This window comes from Vulpes lagopus, chromosome 12, assembly GCF_018345385.1.
Source record: "Vulpes lagopus strain Blue_001 chromosome 12, ASM1834538v1, whole genome shotgun sequence".
NCBI lineage: Eukaryota > Metazoa > Chordata > Mammalia > Carnivora > Canidae > Vulpes > Vulpes lagopus.
The window spans coordinates 20,121,279-20,142,063 of NC_054835.1; the positions used below are offsets into that span (position 1 = coordinate 20,121,279).

Sequence of the window (20,785 nt, forward strand, 5' to 3'; positions counted from 1 at the left end):
ACTCCATCAACTAATCAGTTGTCATTCTAATTTCTAATTTGTTAAAATATCAGAAATGGTGTTGGGAAAGCTGGACATCTAAAAGCAAAAGAATGAAGACAGATGCTTGCCTTATTCCACATACAAATTAACTCAAAATGGACAAAAGACTTAAACATAAGACCTGACTGTTATAGCTCTTAGAAAAAAAAAAAAATAGGGGAAAAACTCCATGACACTGAAGTTGGCAATGACTCCTCAGATAGAATACCAGAAGCACAGGTAACAAAAACAGACAAACGGGAATGACTACACCAAACTTAAACTTCTGCACTGCAAAGGAAACAATCAATAGAGTGACAAATCAAGCCACAGAATGGGAGAAACTATTAGTCAACCATATATCTGATAAGAGGTTAATATCTTAATATCTAGAATATACAAATAACTCTTACAACCCATCAAAAAAAACATAATAAAAATTTGGCAAAGGACTTGCTCGAATAAACATTTCTTCAAAGATACACAAATGGCCAACAAGCATATGAAAATATGCTCAACATCACAACCAGGAAAATGCAAATCCAACCACAATGAGATATTATTGCATACTCATTAAGATGATCACTATACAGAAAAAAAAAGATGAAATGAGCACTGGGTGTTATACTATATGCTGGCAAATTGAATTTAAATAAAATTTAAGAAAAAAAGTACTGGCACAGATGTGAGGAAATTTGTTTTGTTTTTAAAGATTCTATTTATTTATTCATGAGAGACACAGAGAAAGGCAGAGACATAGGGAGGGAGAAGCAGGCTCTCTATGGAGAGCCTGATGTGACTTGATCCCAGGACCCCAGATCATGACCTGAGCCAAAGGCTCAACCACTGAGCCACCCACAACTGCTGAGCCACCCACGTGCTCCAGATTTGAGGAAATCTGAACCCTTACATACCGTTGGTGGGAATGTAATTTTGGTGTAACCACTATGGAAAATAATATGGAGGTTCCCCGAAAAAATTAAAAACAGAACAGCAATCCCTCTTCTGGGTTATATATGTAAAAGAACTGAAGGCATATTTCCATACCTGCGTTCGCTGCAGTATAATTCACAATAGCAAAGAGGTCGAAGAAGGGAAATACGTGCTCATTGAGGAATGAATGGATTAAAAACCAGTGAGATCTTACTGAGCTTTAAAAAAATAGGAAATCACGTCATGTGACAACATGGATGCACCTCGAGTACATTATGCAAAGTGAAATAAGCCAGTAACAAAAAGATAAATGCTGCAGGACCCCCACCTATGAGAGTTATCCTGAGCAGCCAAACTCTAAAACAGTAAGTGGAATGGTGGTTGCCAGGGCCTGGGGAGCGGCTGAGGCAGGAGCCACTTCCTGTTCAGTGGGTAGAGCTTCAGTGAAAGTTCCACGTGTTGCACAGCAATGTCCAGAGAGCGGACACTACGTTTCTAAGTGGTCAAGATGGTAAGTTTTATGTTTAGCACACACAACAGCTTTCCTAGGTTTCCCCAAACCTCCACAAGCTATAAATAAGCAAGAATGACTTTGGCATTGGAGGGATCTGTGACCCTCACCCCGCCCCGGCGCCGGCCTGCCGGAGGGCTGCAGGCTGGCAGGTGGCCACGCCCTGCCCCGGGAAGAGGCCTGTCTCCCACCTGCCTCTCCGGGAGCAGACCCTGTGGCCACAGGCCAAACGAGGTCAGAGGGACCTAATTTCCTTGAAAAACAGAATTTTCTTTTAAACACAAGGTCTATAAAAACGTTCGTGGTATCGTGATAAGCACCCATATTCCGGCCTTTCAGCTTCTTGCTTCTCATAGAATAGAAACCAAACTTTACCAGCAAAGTTCCCTTTGCCCCTGTCCCCGGCCAGGCTCCCTGACGCGTGTGAGCCCCTCCGCGCGCCCTCGCCTTCCGCTAGCGGCCGGCACCGCCCCCGCCGCTCTCCCGGCCGCGCCCGCCGGCTCGCAGCCCCTCTCCCTGGGCCCCGCCGCCCCGCCCCGCCCCGCCCCGCCCCGCCGCGCCGCGCCGCGCCCTCCCCTTGCTCCGCCGGGCGCTCCCCCGCCGGCCCTGCGGCCCCGCGGAGTGTCCCGGGCCAGGGCGCGGCGCGAACGAGCCGGAAGGGGCCCGCAGGAGCGGAGGTCGCCTCCCCTCGCCCCGGAGCCCGGCCCGCTCCGCCCGGCGCCCCCGGCGCCCCGCACGCTTCTGCGCGGCCCGGCCCGAGCCCCCGGCGCCGCCCGCCGAACCTGCGGCCGCACGGCACCGACCCGGCCCCGGCTCGCGGCCGCTCGCGGCCTGGGCTCCCAGCGAGGCCCCGGCGGGCCTCTGCCCCGGGTCTCCCCGGAAGGCGCGCCGCGAGCTCGGGTCCCGCTGCGGCCAGGAGGCTGGTGCCCGGCCGGCGCCCGCAGCCGCCCCAGAGCGGGGCCGAGCGGGTCCCGGCGGGCGGCCCGGGGACGGGGCGGGGCGGGGCGGGGCGGGGGCGGGGGCGGGGCGGCCCGGGGCGGGGGCGGGGCCTCGCCCTTCCCGCGCCTGCGCCGCCTACCCTCCACTGAGAGCTTCCACCGCTCGCTCGGCTGTCAGGCGCGGTGGCCAAGTGGTAAGGCGTCGGTCTCGTAAACCGAAGATCGCGGGTTCGAACCCCGTCCGTGCCTGGGGCTGGAGGTTGGGGCTTGGCGGTGGGGCTCTGCGGTCCCCACGTGCGCCGTCCCTTAACTGCGCGGTATGTTTTTACTTTTCAGCTTGTATTCGGGCGCCCTCGGTCCCGCCCCTCCCCGAGGCCGCGCAGTCGCTCGCGCAGGGCGGGCCAGGGCGCCCGGGCTCTCGCGGCCCCTCGTTGCCGGCTCGGTCCCCGCCGCGCAGGGCTTCCCTTGGCATTTCGTGCCCCCGCAGCCCCGCTCGCCCTGCCGCACCCCCCCCCCCCCCCGACTCTCCTGGGATCCCTGTGGAGCCGCTGCGGGCCCCGAGGGCCCCGGGGAAGGGCCCATGCTCTGATGTCTCCGGTGGGGGAGGGCGCGGCCTGGTGTCGCGGGGGTTGCGTGTCTTAGGGTGGCAGAACTTCCCAGAAAGCACGTTGGAGTTTCTGGAGCGGTGTTTTCTGGTTTGCGTGTGTTCCTTGAAAGGCGAGTCCACCTGTGCCTACTGCCCGCACTGCTGCCTAGGAAGCCGGCCGCGTCGCTAGACCGACTGGTGGGCGCTTAGCCCTTCCCCAGCCCTCGTGAAATTACGGTGTGAGTCTGGTGCCTGCCTGTGTGATCCTTTCAGGCTGGCCCCTAGCCGGTTATGACACTCCCCAAGTCATCTCTAGGATAAACAGCCCAATTTAATATGACACGATGTTGAGGGCCTCTCATTCCTGAATCATTCCAGTCTGTCCCCTTCTTTAATTGTGATCCTCAGCACTGAAAATACTCCAGAGAGAGTTTGTGGATGGAGCTTCGCCTCCCTCATTCCACATCCCATATTTCTGTTAATATGACCCCAAATCACGTTACCTTTCCAGAGGCCCCATTGCACTGTTAACGATGGGGAGCTTCAGGTGGATTGAATGTCAGCAGAGTCTCTGAGGTGATGTATGGAGTTATCAGAAGACAGGATGTGGGGCTCAGGGAGCAGGGAAATCTATTGATTTTTTTTCCCCTCAGGCTCCAGTAAATGGAAGAAATGCTCTTGGCTTTTGAAGGGAATGCTGAGCTAAGGATTCAGTGTTATCATGGACTTGTTAGTAAATGCAAATTGAGACAGATTCCAGATATTCAGAAATAGGAAGAGGAAAGGTCCCAAACTATTGGATATTGCCTTGAATCTTATCCCTTCAGTTGGATTCCTGATGAGAAGAAACTGCAAGGTTAGGTATTGGGTTTCCTGTAGCAGCTGGAGCAGAGAATTTCACCCTTGCAGAGGGGGGGGCGATGAACCAAGCTGAAATTAATAAGGTACAGAAGATGTCAGGTACAGGAGGTACAGAAGATGTCAACATACAGATGTTGGAGGAAACAGGACTCCAGAAGTAAAGGACCAGAGACAAAGGTCAAGGATGCGACCCAGGTTAAGGTGGGTGAGGAAAGGAGGAGCAGTTTCAAGTACCAGGGTGAGCATGGGAGCAGAGTTCTTGTGGTTACCTTGAGAGCCCATGGGTATCTACACCCACCTGTGGTCGATCACTGGCTTAAAGAGTGGGGTGCTGGGCAGCAAGAGATACCTGTGTCGGGTTTATGCCCTGACCTCTATTAAATCACTAACACACCCTGGACCTCAGCTTAGCTGCAACCTTCAAAAATTGAAAGAGAGGTTTCCTAAATACCTTGCGGCCTAAAATTCTGTTTCTCCCTCGGAGCCCAGACCTTGGAGAAGTCAGGGGACCTCAAGCTGTCCCGCCCATCTCTCTCATGGCTGCCAAGTGGTGACAAATAGTAGTCCCTTTCACGGTGGGGCCTGGTCATCCTGACCTCACGAGAAGGTCCATATGACTCTGGCTCCCCCACCCAGAGAGGGACAGTCAGTGCTCCCTGATGGGCAAGACGAGAGCGGCAAAGGCCCCCATTCCTATAGCCTGCCTCCTACTCTAGTTGTGACGCGCAGCCCTGAAGAGACTACTCCAGAGACGGTTCCCTTGACTGTCAGTTTTCCCTTGCTCAGACCTCCTCCCAGTTGCTCCCTCCAGGATCTAGAACAGAACACAGGGCCTCTGGCCTTCTAGTTTGAGAGCCACGTCGGCAGACAGCCATTTGTGGGCAGCTGAAACCTCCAGGATATTTTTAAAAACATACACTACTTTAGGTCAGGCCTCTTCCTTCCTGTACATAAATATTATTATTTAACTTAAAAGCAGAATTTGGCAAGTGTATCTATTTTGCCTCCTGCTGTCAGTTTGAATCCAATATTCCAGCCTAGAGAGAGGGATTTTTAAATCTTTCATTGTACAATAAAACACAGATTCGAGAGCCACACATCAGGTCAGTGTCTTAATGAATTATAAGAAGAATACCACTCAGGTCAGGGAACTGGGCCAGGCACCCCAGAAATCTCTTTTATGTGCCCCCTGCCCTCAATCACAACCTGCCCCCACAGCCAGAAGTAATGATACTCCCTAGTTAGTGATTATTTTCTTGCATTTTTACGCATCAGCTAATTGTACATCTTTATAGTCTATAATTTAACTTTGTTCATCTTTTTTTTTTTTTTTTTTAAAGATTTTGTTTATTTACTCATGAGAGACACACAGAGAGAGGCAGAGACACAGGCAGAGGGAGAAGCAGGCTCCCTGCAGAGATCCTGATGCGGTACTCGGTACTCGGGACTCAATCCCAGGACCTTGGGATCATGACCTGAGCCCCAGGCACATGCTCAACCACTGAGCCACCCAGGCATCCCTAACTTTGTTCATCTTTAAAACTGATCTTTTAAACTCTTTTTTCTTTTCAATCACTAGTATTATCTTCTTTCCCTTTCACTTCTTGCAATGTATCAGTTGAGGAATCTTGCCTGTTTGACCTGTCGGGTTTCCCATAGTCTGGGCTTTGCTAACTGCTAACGTTTGGTGCAGTTAAACAAGCTCCTCTGTCCTTGGTATGTCCTGCAGATCAACAGCTATATCCAGACACTGGATCAGAGTGAGAAACCTCTGATTCCCGCAGGTAATAAGTGACTCAGCTTCTTGTCTAGGACCTCTCTGTAGTCTCACACCATGGCTGGGAGGCCCCTTAGGGCTGGGACAGTGTCTCACTTATGCCTGGGTTTTTAGTACCTGGGATAGAGGCGCCCTGGCATAAGAGGGGTCCCTGTTTGGAAGGTTGGGGACGTCTTCCTGATGGTGATGTTGTGGCTGGGTTCTGGAGGATGAATAGGAATTCGCCAGAGCACTGCAAGGTCTTGGGTATTTCTGCCCTCATTCACTCATCTTTGACACTCAAATACCATGAGCTAGGTTGAAGCTCACCAGGCAGGGGTAGGTTTTTCTTTACCTCCTGGCCCCTCTAACCTTGCACATAAAATGAAATTGCAAATTAAGAAACAAAAACAAAGTGAGAATTTATAATAAGCAAATACTAAAGGTCCACCCTCATTCTTGGGGGCAGAAGTTACCAATTTGGAATCATGGCCTGACAGGAATGAAAATGACCATCCAGTCCTCCTATTTTATAGCTATAGAAGCAGTTAAAGAGAGGGAAGCGATTCATTCAAGTTTATCCAGAAAGCTCTAGCTTTTATAATACAGACTAGGCTCTTCCACAGAATGAGCACAAATCTGTTTGGAAATACCATCTCCGGGATCCCTGGGTGGCTCAGCGGTTTGGCGCCTGCCTTTGGCCCAGGGCGAGATCCTGGAGGCCTGGGATCGAGTCCCATGTTGGGCTCCTGGCATGGAGTCTGCTTTTCCCTCTGCCTGTGTCTCTGCCTCTTTCATGAATGTCTTTCATGAATGAATAAATAAATAAAATCTTAAAAAAAAAAAAAAGAAATGCCATCTCCATTATTAATTGACATGTACCCAGGAGATGGCCCATCTCTTTGCCAGTCTGTGAGCCAAGCAGGCACCTTATTTGTCTAATATTCACCCCCAGCAATAGGAAAAGCACATAGGGACAAAATAAGAGGCTTGACCAGACCACTCGGGTTATAGAGGCAGGGAGGAACACAGACAAACATGGCCAATGGTTGGAATCCCCAGGAGAGTGACTAGTAGCTCTTCTAGACCAAGGGCTCTAACATGGTCCAGGCACTTACCTGCCCATGGAAAGCCCTTCAGAGAGCCCTGGCTGGGACAGCTGGGACCCTGGGCCAGGAGGGCTCCTTGTGTGACCTTACTTCCCACCCTCTCCGCCTCACTCCTTAGGTCACATCCAGAGGGTATAACCCAAGCAGAGTGTCAGACCACCTGCCCCCGCCCTAACCCCCCTCATGCAGGAAAACCGAATCCAGCTTGAAGCACTGCTTTGGCATTACTGCGATATTACTACACCTGGAAAGAATTGACTCCTTTCCGGGGAATGTACTCCTCCGCTGCTGCTTGTGGGCAAGCGTTGTGCCTTCTTGAGTGACCTAGACAGATAAAGGGGCTCTTTATATGTTGGCTGGCTGGATGAAAGTCAACAATTTTTTTAAAAAGTCAACAACTTCTTTGGAATAGGCAAAGGAATAGGCAAGCCGGGAGAAACCACAGCGAAGATCCTGCTCCAGTTGTGTCAGTGATGACACAGAGGCCGAGAGGCAAAGAATAACTGATTGAAGGTGGCACAGGCATGAGAGACCCCAAATGTTGACAGGACCAGTGATCCCCGGGATGGCTTCTCGGCAGTAAGGACTTTTGTGCCCAGCCTGTCTTTCTCCTGAGCTCTGGGACTCTCCCCTGTGTCCAAGCCATCTGGGCTGGGAAACAAAATGCATGTAGATTGCCATCTGAACAAACTATGCCGTGCCTAGTGTCAGAGCTCTTTCTGGCTGATGGCAGGAAGCTGGAAAGAAGCCAGCACAGTGGGGACTGGGACGTTGCATCTGATAGGCTGGATGGTCCGGAGGAGGAAGTTGAGCAGAAAGAATGCAGCACAGAGTGACCTTGGGTAAATCATTTCACCTCTGCAAGCCCAGTGTCTGTATCAGTAAATAGGGGGTTCCTCCCCACCCCCACCCCCAGCCCCACCACCCCACAGCACTTTATGTGTTGTTAGGGACGTGGCAGGTGTTCATGTACAGGAGCGGAGAATCAATACCGCAACATGAAGTGGATATGAAATACCTTGCGTGGTTTGGGCTTTGGAGACCACAGTCAATGTTGGCCCATCTGCCCTTGGGGGATGTGGTTCCCCTCTGAGGGGAAACTGGGGAAATCAGTAAGTATTGGAGAGAGTGCCTCTGTGGGGCTCAGCCCTGGGGGCCCCTGCCGAGGGTTTAGGGTAGTCCAGCCCATCCAATAATAGCAAAGCTAGGTTCTCAGGGCAGTGTAGGCAGGCCTCAAAGGCATTCGGCAAATATTTACTGAGTGTGCATTATATGCCAGGCACTGGGACACAGTAACGTATGAAACAGACAGAAATTCCTACCCCTGTGGAGCCTACATTCTGGCAGGTGGAGGCAAAGATCAGCAAGGAGACACAACATGTACTTAGATGAGCAAAATATGTGGCACATCAGAGGGGAAAGGACTGAGTGAAGGGAAAAATGCTAAGTGATGGGGAAGGAGGCTGCTGTTTAAAATAGGTCAGCCAAGGAAGACCTAGGGAAGAATCTAGAACGGGGTGGGGGTGAGGGGAACAAGGTCAATGTCTCCAGCTCTCTGGGATTTTGTCCTCAAGGCAGGTCGATCCCTGCCTTGGAGGGAGCCATGGAGATGGATGTGGGCAGGAGTGTCTGGGACCTTAAGAGTGTCCCTGTCACAGCACGCCCTCCCCTCCCCACCTCCCTCAAGGGCTCTGGCTTGCTAAAGAGCCTAATTCCTAGGGGTCATTTGTGCGGAGGAGCATGCAAAAAGGGCAGAAGCCCGAGCAGACTTGGAGAAGGCAAAGGCGACGTGAATGGCTCTGGATGTTGGGCTTCTCTGAGCTGTTTCCCTGGAGCAGCTGGTGGAAGGTACACTGGACCCGGGAGGAACTGGGCAGAGAGGGGCTGGTCTCTGCAGTGACCCTGGCAAGTAATTTCACCTCTAGAATGTGGGCAACAATAATAATACCCACCCGAGGGCCAGCGTCAGAACGTAAGGAGAAGCACAGGGTCTTGGCACCTAGAAATTTCTCACTGAGAGCTATCTCATCTTGGCACATTCTCTAAGGCGATATTTCTCAAATTGCAGGACGTCACCATGCATGGAGCACGAAGGAAATTATTTTAATGGCTTGTGGGCAGCACTTTTTTTTTTTTTAACGGAACAGAATAGGATAACAAAATTGTTTCAAGTGTGTAAAAATTGTTTCAATGAGACGTTTTGTGTGTGGGTATAGATATCTCCTACCACGGGGCGTGACCGGAAATTTGGAAGCCACTGCCCTTAGATGGTGCTTCTGTAACTGGCATGCCACTGTCCCCGTTTTGGCCGTATCAGAATGCCACTTGTACTTGTATAGGCTGAATCCTTGGCTGTGAGCTGGCTCACTTTATTTTTTGCCTCATCGTGACAACAAAATTCATGACATTTACATTAAAAAAAATACAGCACATTTTTTTCAACCTGAAACCATCTCACACATGAGGATAGCGCTCAGGGACGCTGGTGGTCAGGAGCGTCACAGTGAAAGCACTTGTTCCAAGTACGGCTGGAGGAGCTGTGAGACTCAAGCCAGCCCCGGCCCACTGTCCAGCTTTCCCTGCCCTTGGGGTTAGCCTTCCCACCGTGCCCCCTCAAGGACAGCCCCTGTCTGCTTGTGGACTGGCTCTGGGTCTCTTTTTGGGATGGAACCCCCAGTGGAGGCCAGGGCCCAGTATCTAACTTTGTCTTGTGAGCTGTGCCAACTCCGCAGAATCTCCTTTCGAGTCCAGCTTTGATTCCATTGATGGGATTAGGTGCCCCCCATGGCCATGTGCTTTGATGTGGTCAGGGGGTAGCAGGGAGATTTCTAGCTCAGGGAGCAAATCTTAATCTTCTGCAGGCTTCTCTGGGATCAGCGCTGGGGTAAACCCATTACATCCCTGCCCTTTCATCCCCCCAGGGCACCGGCTCCTCCAGGCTCCTCCAAGCTCCGAGATCCAAAGGGTTTGTCAGATTTAGAGAGAGCAATAAAAGGGGAAGAAAAAAACAGCATGAACCCCAGGCCCCCTCTAGCATGGGCAGCATCACCAGCAGTGTCAGGGCATCTTCCTCTTTCTTCCCTTCTAATCCTAGGCTCCCACAAAATGAGGATTACAGACGCTTGCGCCGGCTCAAGCTGCCCCAGCACTGGGTGCCTCTGCCAGTGCCTGGCCGCCATCTGCCCTCCATCCTTCCTAGAGCCACTCTCTCCTGGGAGGACCTGCTCCCGCACATCTGTCTGCCTCGTCCTGGCATCTTCCCTGCGTGGGGGGAGCCCGTTAATTGAGCAGATAAACCAGTCAACTTCCACCGCGGTGAGGTTTTAAGCCATGTTTTGGGTTGGTGAAGCCAGAAAGGAGAAGATAGGAACGTAGCCAATATCCATATCAGGCCACAAACAGGTATGTCTTATTATTTTCCTTAAATGAGACCCCAAGGCTCCATCTGAAGCGAGGCAGGGGCATTCAATCGCAGTAGTGATTTGCATCTCCAGCATCCCCTCTTAGTCTCCTTCACGTTCCCTGGAACCCTGGCCATTTTGAGGATGGGCATCTTGGAGAGGCCCGCGGACACTCCAGGCCGCTCTCAGGCGAGAAACGCAGTTACTCCGCCGACGTTCTGGCGTCTCCAGACGGAGTGGGCCAGCAGGTCCCCACAAAGGGGATCCCACTGACTTCCGACCTCTCCAGTCTTGGGAACACTCTCTGGGCGTCTCAGCCTTTCTCTACCACCCTTTCTCCCCACAGACCCCCTAGAGGAGCTCAGGTTTTCGGAAAGCGCAGTTAAAAGCGGTGGTTTGCAGGAACTGGGGGGGATGGGGGGGAAAACACAAAATCAGCATCTCAACAGAGCGTGCTGCGGGTTACCAGGCTGGGCGCCTGACGCCGATCGTCTCGTTGGTTGCGGTCACCGAAGGCGGCAAGAAGCGCCCGGCCGGCTCCGGGTTCCAAACCGGGAGGTCGAGGCAGGCCGCGGGCGCGCTCCGCCAGGGCGGGGCCGCGGCCCCGGAGCAGCGTGGCCGGCAGGGGGCTCTCCGCGCCGGCCTTCGCGCGAGGACGCGCCGGCAGCCGCTCGGACCGGTCAGAGGAGGAAGAGGGAAAATTACTGGAGCTCGGGGGCGGGAGGGCTGCGTGCCTGGGAGGAGGGCGCTCGAAACTGTCGAGTCGGTCGAGTCGGGCGGCTCGGGAGCCCGGCAGAGGGGCGCCCCGGCCCCCCCGCCCGCGCGTCTGGCCCGCGGGTGCCTCAGCCCGAGCGGGCGCCGCGGCCGGGGCCGGGGCCGGGGCCGGGGCCGGGGGCGGGGGCGGTGCCGCCGAGGGGCGGGCGGAGGGCGGGCTGGGGCGGGGCGCCGGCCGCTCGGCTCCGGGAGGCGGTGCGGGCGGGCGCTGGCCGCGTCCGCCCGCCGGGAGCCGCGGGGCGCGCAGCCTTCCTGATGTGTCAGCAGCACGTGGAGCTGGCTAGGGCCGCGCGAGCGGGCGAGACGAGCTCCCCCGACTTTCGAGGGGTCTCCCGCCCCGCCCCCTCCCCGCGGCGCCGGGCTCGCGCTCCTCGGGGCGGCGGCGGCGGCGGCGGCCCGCGGGGCCGGGCGGGCTGAGCGAGGCCCCCGCCCCGGCCGGGCGCGCGCGGGGCCCCCGGGACGTCGGGGAGCAGGGCCCCGCTCGCAGCGGCTTCCCCGACCCCCGGCGGCGGCGACGCGGGCTCGGCGGTGCGGGAGGGCGCGGCCTGCGGTGGGAGGCGCCCCGGCCCGCCCCGGCCCGGCCCGGCCCCGCGGATCCGAGCGCAGGTAACCGAGGCGGCGCGCGGCTGGGCCTCGCGGGCGCGGAGTGGGGTCGCGGCGAAGTTGCTCGCGTGTGACTCGAGCGCTGTCGGCGGGGGAGCGGGGTCGGGGGAGGCTGGCCCCCCCCCCCGTCCCTCGGCCTGCACCGGGGGGGCCTGGAAGCCACGACGCCGCGTAGCGCCCCGAGGCCGGCTTCGGAGCCCGCGGGCCGAGGTCGGGCGGGGCGGGGCCGTCGCGGGCGGACGCCGCGGGGGGACCCAGCGCCTCGGAAGGCGGGCGGCGGGCGGCGGGCGGCGGGCGGCGGGCGGCGGGATCCGGCCGGAGGGAGCCCGTCGGGGACGGGCCCGCACCGCCAAGTCGGAGACGCGCGGGAGCCGAGGGCTGGGTCTTTGCGGGCGAGATGAGGGTGTCGGTTCAACTGGCCTACAAAGTCCCAGTCCTCGGCCCCCAGGACCGGCGGCTTCTCCTAGCTCCAGGCCGGCAGGGCGGGAGCTCGGCGCCAGCGGGAGCGGGACCCTGCGGGGGGCGCACGGAGGGGGCAGGGCGCGGGGCGCCGGGCGCGGGCCGCGTGCACATTCCGGGGATCCCCGTGCTTCGCAGCAACAGCGGGAATGTGCTCAGAGCTTTAACTCGGCCGCCGTGTGCAGGCGGTGTCAGGTCGGTGTCCTTCCCGCCGGGGCGGCTGTGCAGTGGGGGGAGACACGGCCTCCTGACCCCCAGCCCCCGGGCGCCCCAGCTCCCCCGCTCCCGCGCTCCCCACGCGCATTCCCCCGCTGGGGCTTGCCCTGCCGCGCTCCGGGGGGCGGCTGCCTTGAGCTTGCAAGTGGGGAGGATCACAGATTTCTGGACTTGTCCCTGGGCACATGGGACGGGGTGCGGAGGGTTAGCCCCTGCCCCTCCCTTCCACCACCGTTTGTTCAAAGATACATCTTTGTGGGACTGTTCTTTTGTTCCCCATTCTATGCAACTGGTGTTGACTGTGGCTGGAGTTCTCGGGTTTTATGCTGAGGTTCCCCCTTCTTCCACCCTCTACCCGAGCACTTTGTTCTAGGCCCCCTCCCCCAAAAGAATAACTCTACCAGCCCCGGAAACCTCGAGTTTGTTGGGCGTTGGGACTTTTTGTTTATTTTTGTTTATATTTTGTTTCGGCTATCTTGGCAGTGGGGACCTTGGAAAAACATTTGGGAACACGCGGTGAGGTGACCTGAACAGTCTGAAGGGCAAGCTGACAAAAACAGGGCACCTTGGGCCCCCTTCCGCCTGGCTTTGGCAACCCAGAGAGTTTTCTAGAAGCAGGAGGAGGGTGAGGGAGAAGTCACCCCAGCCAGGTTGGCCAACCCCCCCTGGAAGTTGTGCACAGACCTCCATCTGGAAGGTTTTCCTACAGGCTTCTGTGGGCTTAGTATGGAGTAGACTTTGCAGGAACCCTATGTAGTCTCTGCCCGTGTTTTGGTGGTCATGTGGGGGCCTGAACGGAGGGGGTCAGGTATGTGGAGGGGAACCCCATGAGCTATGGGGTCACTGAGGCAAGGTTGGGCCTGTGAATCCAGGAGTGGACACAGCCTTGCCATGCAGCTGTCCTGCATGTTTTCAGTGTGAGGTTTGTCCTGCGTGCCCTAGTTTGTGTAAGCACAGATGCCACAATTATGGGTAAAAGTTTGTTTGGTCGGGTATCTAAGCGTACAGGTTATCTTAACAAATTCTCAGTGTCCAGGCAGAACTGTCTAAGAGTGGGCTAGGGAGCTTCAACTGGAGGCCTTACCCTATTTAAGAAAAATCGCTCTCTTCTCTGGAGTACTGAACCAGGTTGGGAAAACAAAGTTCTCCCTTTGAACGCACACCTCTCCCAGCCCTGGGGATGAGTATCTTAAAGTAAATGAAGTGGAAATCTCCAGAATGTTATGTGGTCATTAAAAAAAAAAAAAAAAACCCACAGAACTGGGCTGGAGGGATGGGATGTGGAAAAGCAGGCCCAGCTGGCTGATTCACACCCACCCTGGAAGGGACAGACGCTGGGATCATGGACAGAAGTCCTGGGAATCCAGCATAAGGAGCCGGGAGCCTTCCTGGACTGGTTCAGGTGGCTGGCAGTTTTCCCTTGGGCATAGCTGGGGCTGACCTGGGTTTTAGGGATTTTTAGGAAATGCCTTGGTGCTTCATTGCTTTGGGGGAAGTGAGTGATTACGTTTTTCCTTTTCGGGATTTTTCCTTTGCAGAAGGTGACTGAATCAGCCACACAGTGGGCTGGGCTGGCCTGGCCCCCAGCAGCTGATTTGTGCTTTGATTTAAGCCATTGTATTTAGGAATTATGCTTTGGTTGAGAGCCTTTTGATTTTTCTGTCCCTTTTGAATTCTCATTAGTCCCTGAAACAGATGCCTCCCTCCCACCACCCCCGCAGCACCCCAAGTACCTGTTAGCCAGGTACCTCTTAGCTCCACAGGAAAAGAGGCTTACAAGGCAGACTTGTGTGCCCTGGAGCAGTCTTATACTCTGGAAGCAGCTAAATGCAGGGTGGAAAGCTGGTGGGAGGGACGGGTTTCAACCAGACCCCCAGGGAGACCCATGGAAGACTTAAAATCCAGCTGGACACCTGGTCCTGCCTCCTGGGAGGAAACTTGTATTCCCTCAGTTCTTAAGTAGATTGCAGCTTGGTGAATAATTAACTCGCCTTTGTAACTTTTTTTTTTTTTTTTTTAAAGAAAAATCCCAACCTAGGAAAGATTAAAGATCCATTTTTGTTCAGCAGGATAGGATTGGCAAAGGAAGTGTTGGGAGAAGCCAGCCCTCTCATCTCATCCCCCATGTCCTAGCAACTTTGGAAGTTCTGATACTTAAAAGTATCTCCAGGGTCACGTGCTGGTGGCTGTCCCTGAAAGTGGCCTCTGAGCTGCTTTGCCAGGTCTGCCTTTGCCCAAAAGCCAAGTTTTCTGAACCCTCAGCGAAGGTCAGGATTCTGGCCCCTGCTTTGCACTTTGGGTGACGCTCCCGCACCCAGTGGATTTTGCCACCGTGTGGTCACTGGCCCGTCTCGGCTCTTCTACACCGAAAGTGCAGTGCTCCTAATCTGTGACAGATCTGTGGAAGAGTTGTGCCAGGAGCAAGGGGTCAGCCTGAGTTCTGTGAAGGGTTTTTCTTGAAGCAGCCTACTGTGAGGGCCATGAAGACAGACCTTAGGTCCAGACGAGCTCGAGTTGGAGTCCTGACTGCCACCTGCCAGCTGAGTGGCCTTGGGCAAGTAACTTCTCTGTGCCCGTTCCTTCCCTTGTAAATGGGGGTATGTCATGTTGTGGTGAGGCTTATAGGAACAATGGAGGTTCGGTGCCTGGCACTCACCAGTGGACCTTTGACGTGCTCATCTCCTTGGCTCTCTTATTTGGGATCTGCGTGTGTATACATGTTGGTTGAGAACAGTGTAGAGTGATTGTGACCTCAGGCTTGTGAGGGGCTGGCAAGTTGGAAGGTTGTCTCCCTTGCTTTCTAAATGTGTAGCCTTGGGCAAGCTACTTAACCCGCTGGGAACAGCAGCTTTGTAATCCTAAAGTGGAGATGATGCCTGGGAGCCTCTTCCCCTGGCTCCACCTTTCTTGTCTACCAGCCGTGTGGAGGGGGCAGGCCCCGGCTGGGGTTACAGTTGTAAGACGGGTATGGCCCCTGGTGGCCCACTGTGATTTGTCCTCCAGCTCTGAGAGCAGCCGAGGGGTATCGTGAGTCCTCTCGTGGCTGAGGTCCAGAGGGGAGAGGCTCCCCCAGCATCTCCTGGCTGCCGTGCCGGAGACTCCTGGTGCAGTGGGGCTTCCCACAGGTTGGGAGGCAGCAAATGTGAGCTGTGGAACAGGAGGTGGGTGGGGTTGGATGGGCCAGCACAGAGTACTTAAAGTAACCTGGATGTGCCCATGTGGCCACCTCGAACATCTGCTCTGCAATACATCCAGCCTGAAAGGCCCAAAGATTGGCGTTCTGACACTGAGCACATTTTGTGAAAGGGCCCCAGGAAAGGTGAATTGCCACAGCTGCTTTTGGCTTGCTACTTCATTGACCCAATGGGGAGCTAGTGTACTCTAGTGGGGTATCCGTCAAGCAGGGTACGAAATTAAAGTGGGGATGGTGGTAGAAAGAAATAAGTTGATACTCCAAAAAAAAAAAAAAATACTGCAGAGTAATCAACACAGGAAACAAAAATCAGAATTTTGTTGGACTTCCTTACACTTTTTTTTTTTTTTATGGCTCAGTGATGTTTTTATTTTGAATTTCAACCCGGTGCTTAAGAGAGACCATCATCTTTTCAGTGCGTTAGAGACCTTCGTAGTCCTCCCTGGCCGTGGGCAGCAGGCTGGGCTCACAGCGGCCACGGAGCAGGTGACTTCTCACCCACTGCTCAGCTTTCTCCCTCCTCCCTTTGGCACGGTCTGGGGAATTTTGAAATCTGGGGAATTTTGAAATCGCCCTGTAGCCAGACCCCTTATGTTTGCTGCCCAGGAGAACTAGGGAGGGAGGTGCTATGTGGAAAGAACCATCTCCTGATCTTAATCTCTGCTCTGCCACTCTGGGCTGGAGAGCCCCTTCTCGTTCAAGTGGGGGATTGGGCTTAAAGTAGTGTACACACCCCTTGTAGCCTTAACTTCTTCCACGATTCTGGGCCAGGAGGCACAGATGAGGGCACAAGGTTAGAACCTGGGGCTGTGGTTTGGAGGGGTGGGGAAGGGACTCCGAAATGTGCAGCTGGGAAATTTGGATCAGTCTGTGAAGACTTTGTGGTTCATTCTCATGAAACTCACTTCCTCTCACTGGATTTCTGCCCTCGGGTGTGTGGGGTTCAGGGGAAAAGCTAGCTTCTCCTTCTTGGTGACTGAGGCATTCATTCTGCTCTTCAGTTTTCTCTTTCTCTGTCCTTTGCAAGGTAGATCTCCCCCACTCTCCTAAAAACAAGTGCATTGCATTGCTGCTTATCTGCTGTTGGCACCCGGCTTTCCAAAAGATTGGTGGAAGACAAAAATCCTTCCCTGCTGAAGGCAGGCGTTGGCCAAAGGGTGTAGGCTTTGCAGTTGGAAACCAGGCTCTCCCATGGACTAGCTGAGTGACCTTGGACCAGTGACATGAACACCAGTAGTTCATCCCAGGGCCTGTGGGGCCAGTGAAGAAACCCCAGTGAGGTCGAGGAAAGACAACCTGAGCCTGGGAAGCAGCTTGCTGGCTTAATATCTGAGGAGAAAATATTGGGAGAAAAGCAAGTCCTTGCTGGGGGTTGGGAGCAGAAAAGTCATTGCTTCTTAAGGGAGACATGCTGGGTACAGCCTGGTATGTGTGGGGGGGTGGGGGGCGTGTTGCTGACTCTACCAGGGGTGGGTTCATGCAGTCCCTCTCCTCTGCCCATGTGAAGGCACAGGTTAGTAGGAGAGTCGAGATAACATTCCCTTGAATCCCTTCCCACAGAGCTTGCTGTTGTGAGCTTAAAAACATGGCGGGGAAAATGTATCTTTGCTCTGGGAACTTTGAGGGCGATTAAACAGATACTTGGAACCAGGACTTGCATATGAGCAAAATGTTAGTCTCCAACTTGCCTAGCCAGACCGCTGTCTATCTGAGAAAAGTCAACCAGACCACGTGCTCCCAGCTGGTCAGCGTGGAGGGTTCACCCTCCCCTGGCCTGGGTCTCCCTCTCTCTTCCCCTGCCTCTCCTGTGTCTGGTGATAGCAAGCATTCATTGTCACTCAAGTCTGGACGCACACTAACCTTGGCCAAGTCACTGAACGTTAAACCATCTGGCAATATATCACATTTCGTCAATGGGCCTTTTCTATATAGATGAGGATAGAGGGGCAGTGCTAGGTGCTGGAAAACCACTTAAGCACTGACAGTGGGAAGGGGTGGGGGTCCAGGACCTTGACTTGAATGTGAGGGGTGGGGGTGGAGCAGGGGGGCTGCTCCTTAAAATAGAAGTAGGCTGGAGAACCAGCTCCCCCTCTTTCCAGCTCCTGAGTGGGGGGATGGGGCTGCTGCCAACCTACTTGGCATCCTCCCTTTCGTCCTTTTGGTGGATTTTGTTGTAATTAGACAAGTCGCGACAAATATTCCATTGCCCTTTGGGCTGGGGAGTTGTGAGGACTCCTGCCTGGAAACCGGGCCTCATTCACTGGGGAGCCATAATTAGGCAAGAGAACAGTTCTGGGGCCCTTGATTCAATAAAGACCCTTTTATGATGTTGGTTTTTCCCAGAAAAATAATACCACTTTGCCCCGTTTATTGCATTTAGATGTGTAATCATATTAGAGTTGAACAGCCCGGGGGACTGAAGTTACGCAGTTGGGGTTTTCACCAAAGCCTGTTACCGGGTCTTCAGAGGAAAACCGTGTCCTCAGAAAAAAAGCAAATGACAAGGAACATTTTTGAGGATTTTTCTCTCTTGGCATTCAAAGGCGATTTTCTTGCATCAGGGTGAGAGTTGGCCCAGGATGAAAACCAGAAAGTGAAACTAACTGGAGTGGCCCGTGTCAGGGTCGGTGTCACTGCGGGCCCCTGGTGCTCTCCGCAGCCCGGCCTGTGGCTGGGCCATGCGTGCCCAGCGTGGTCCCTCCTGGTCGGGCAGACCGGCAGACTGGATTTGTCAGATGGGCAGCACGTGTGCCCCGCCAGGGCTGGAGGAAATGCCAGAGAGGATGCCTGTGCCGTCTCCACCAGGAGTCGTGGTGTCCCGGCACGTCGGCACCGCGGTGGCAGGGCCGCAGGCGCCGGGGCTCGCAGGTGGCCGCGCAGGGCCGCCCCGCCCCGCCCCGCCCCGCCCCGCCCCGCCCCGCCCCGCCCCGTGGAGGGCAGTCAGCCCTGACTAAATATAGTCCTGGAGGTCGCAGGCAGCTTTGGTTGGTTGGGAGGGTCTGCCTGGCCCCGCCCCCGGCCGCTGGCCCCGCCCCCAGGCGGTCGGCTCCGGGAGGGATGCCCTGCCCCAGGCCGGCGCTCTAGCGTGCAGGCCCCCTCGCAGCCAGCGAACATCCCCTCTCACCTGCTTACCCCAGGCGTTTTGTCAGGATCTACATGTTTCCCAATTCTGGAGTAAAATCCCTCCTAAAAATCTGCCCAGAGCCGGGTTAGGCAGAGCTCATCTGTGGAGTCCAGAACCTCTTTCCCAATTTGGGGTTTAGAAATCTCAGGCGGTGAGGAAATTTCTGGGAGTCATTTGTAGGAGTGCTCTATTAAGAAACAGAGGGTATGACATTTCAGAATGCTGAAACCCTGTTGCATCAAAGAGGGGTGGGAGGGGAGAAAGCCACTTACTTTCAGGACAGCTGATGGGAGTTATTGCTGAAATATTTTAAGTTATCACCCTTTACTGCAGAAGCACTGCATTTTGTAGGTGATTCCACTGTTTATAGATAATGGGTATTAAAAATATTCTTTCAGGATGACTGTCGTAAGGCTTGAGGTTTTTGGTTTTTTAAACTTATAATTTAAACTTTCTGGATGTTTTACACTCTTTGGTGGAAGAAATGCTATTAAATTATATGTACATAAAAATAATATGTAGTGGGTTTTTTGGTTTGGTTTTTTTTTTTTTTTTTTGCTTTTTTTTTTGCTTTTTTCTTCTCCAAAGGAATATAATTAGAACATCTGAAACCAGATTACCCAATTAGTACATTTTTCTAATTAGCTGTTAGGAATGTGTGATGAGATGAATTATTGTAGACTTCCAAATGGAACTTTGACCACAGGGAGGTTCAGAGCAATTACACAAAGGGGAAAAAAAAATCATGTGTTTTCAGTTCTGGTTACCATCCCCTCACCTGCTCCCAGTAAAACACCTCTTGTGCCTGCCCACCAGGCAGCAACAGTGTCCAGACAAAAGTTTCATCTTCCTTAGCTCAAGTAAATGGAGTTGAAAAAATTATTCATCATGTCTGCTTCTCTTTGCTCTTGACAGTGGAGCAGGTCGATGAAGGCAGGTTTTAAATGCTGCTTTTTTTTTGACATTTATCAGCAGTAATGTCAGTGGCTGTTCTTTGAGGAAAAAAGTCCTAGTGATAGTTCATTCAGTTCATCTTTTGGGCATGCCTCATGTGTACTTGCTTTGTGCCTGGTGGCCACGGGGAGAGTCTGCAGGGGTGGGGACCTACAGCCAAGAGCAGGGAATGAAGCTGGGATCCAGCTTTTGTACTTTTTTTTGTTGTCGTATATATTTTTATTGGAGTTCGATTTGCCAACATATAGTATAACACCCAGTGATCATCCCGTCAAGTGCCCCCTTCACTGCTCATCACCCAGTCACCCCAACCCTCCGTCCACCTCCCCTTCTACTACCTCTTGTTCGTTTCCCAGAGTTAGGAGTCTCTCATGTTTTGTCACCCTTTCTGATTTTTCCCACTCATTTTCTCTCCCTTCCCCTATAATCCCTTTCACTATTTTTTATATTCTCTGTATGAGTGAAACCATATGATTGTCCTTCTCTGATTGACTTACTTCACTCAGCATAATACCCTCCAGTTCCATCTACATCGAAGCAAATGGTGGGTATTCGTCATTTCTAACGGCTGAGTAATATTCCATTGTATTTTTTTTTTAAGATTTATTTATTTATTTATGAGAGAGAGAGAGAGAGAGACAGAGAGAGGGGCAGAGACACAGGCAGAGGGAGAGGGAGAAGCAGGCTCCATGCCGGGAGCCCAATACGGGACTCGATCCCAGGACTCCAGGATCACGCCCTGGGCCAAAGGCAGGCACCAAACCGCCGAGCCACCCAGGGATCCCCTATTCCATTGTATTTATAGACCACATCTTTATTCATTTGTACTTTTTAGCTCTTAATTGGTGCAGGCCCACGGTCCTTACCTGAAAACCAGAAGTTTGTTGTTATAAATGATTTCATGGGAAAACCTGCCCCAAAACTGACTTGAGACCATTAGAATCTGTATTTCTCTTAGGGGGTGTGAACATTCGTGGGTTTCATTGCAGAGATGTGAATGTGTTTAATTAGGGATGCTGCCCTGCGGGAGTGTTGCAAAATATGTGGTTGTGCACCTTTACCTTTTTAAACCCTCAGCAGTTCTGAAATACATATGGTCTGAGGGTTCCAGGTGAGAGATGGCAGCTCTGTGCCCCAGGCTGGGGGCCCAGAAGGAGCCTGTGGGCTGAGCCAGGGGCCAACTGACAGGTGGGCCAGATGCCCAAGGAGCAGGCCTCACAGTCCTCGGAGCTCTTCCCTCATCAGGCCTTAAGCCCCATAAAGGCTCAGAGATTTTGCTCACTGTTGTGTTCTGTGTCTGGAGCACACTAGGTACTGAGTGAATACTGCTCAGAAGCAGGCGTGGG

At 53.7% G+C, this 20,785-nt stretch overlaps 1 non-coding gene across 1 annotated transcript; it reads left to right on the forward strand.

The window, feature by feature from the left end:
- The first annotated feature begins 2,580 nt into the window (after nt 1–2,580).
- Nucleotides 2,581–2,652, forward strand: TRNAT-CGU. Its single transcript has one exon. It is a non-coding gene; the product is annotated as a tRNA-Thr (tRNA).
- The last annotated feature ends 18,133 nt before the right edge of the window (nt 2,653–20,785 follow it).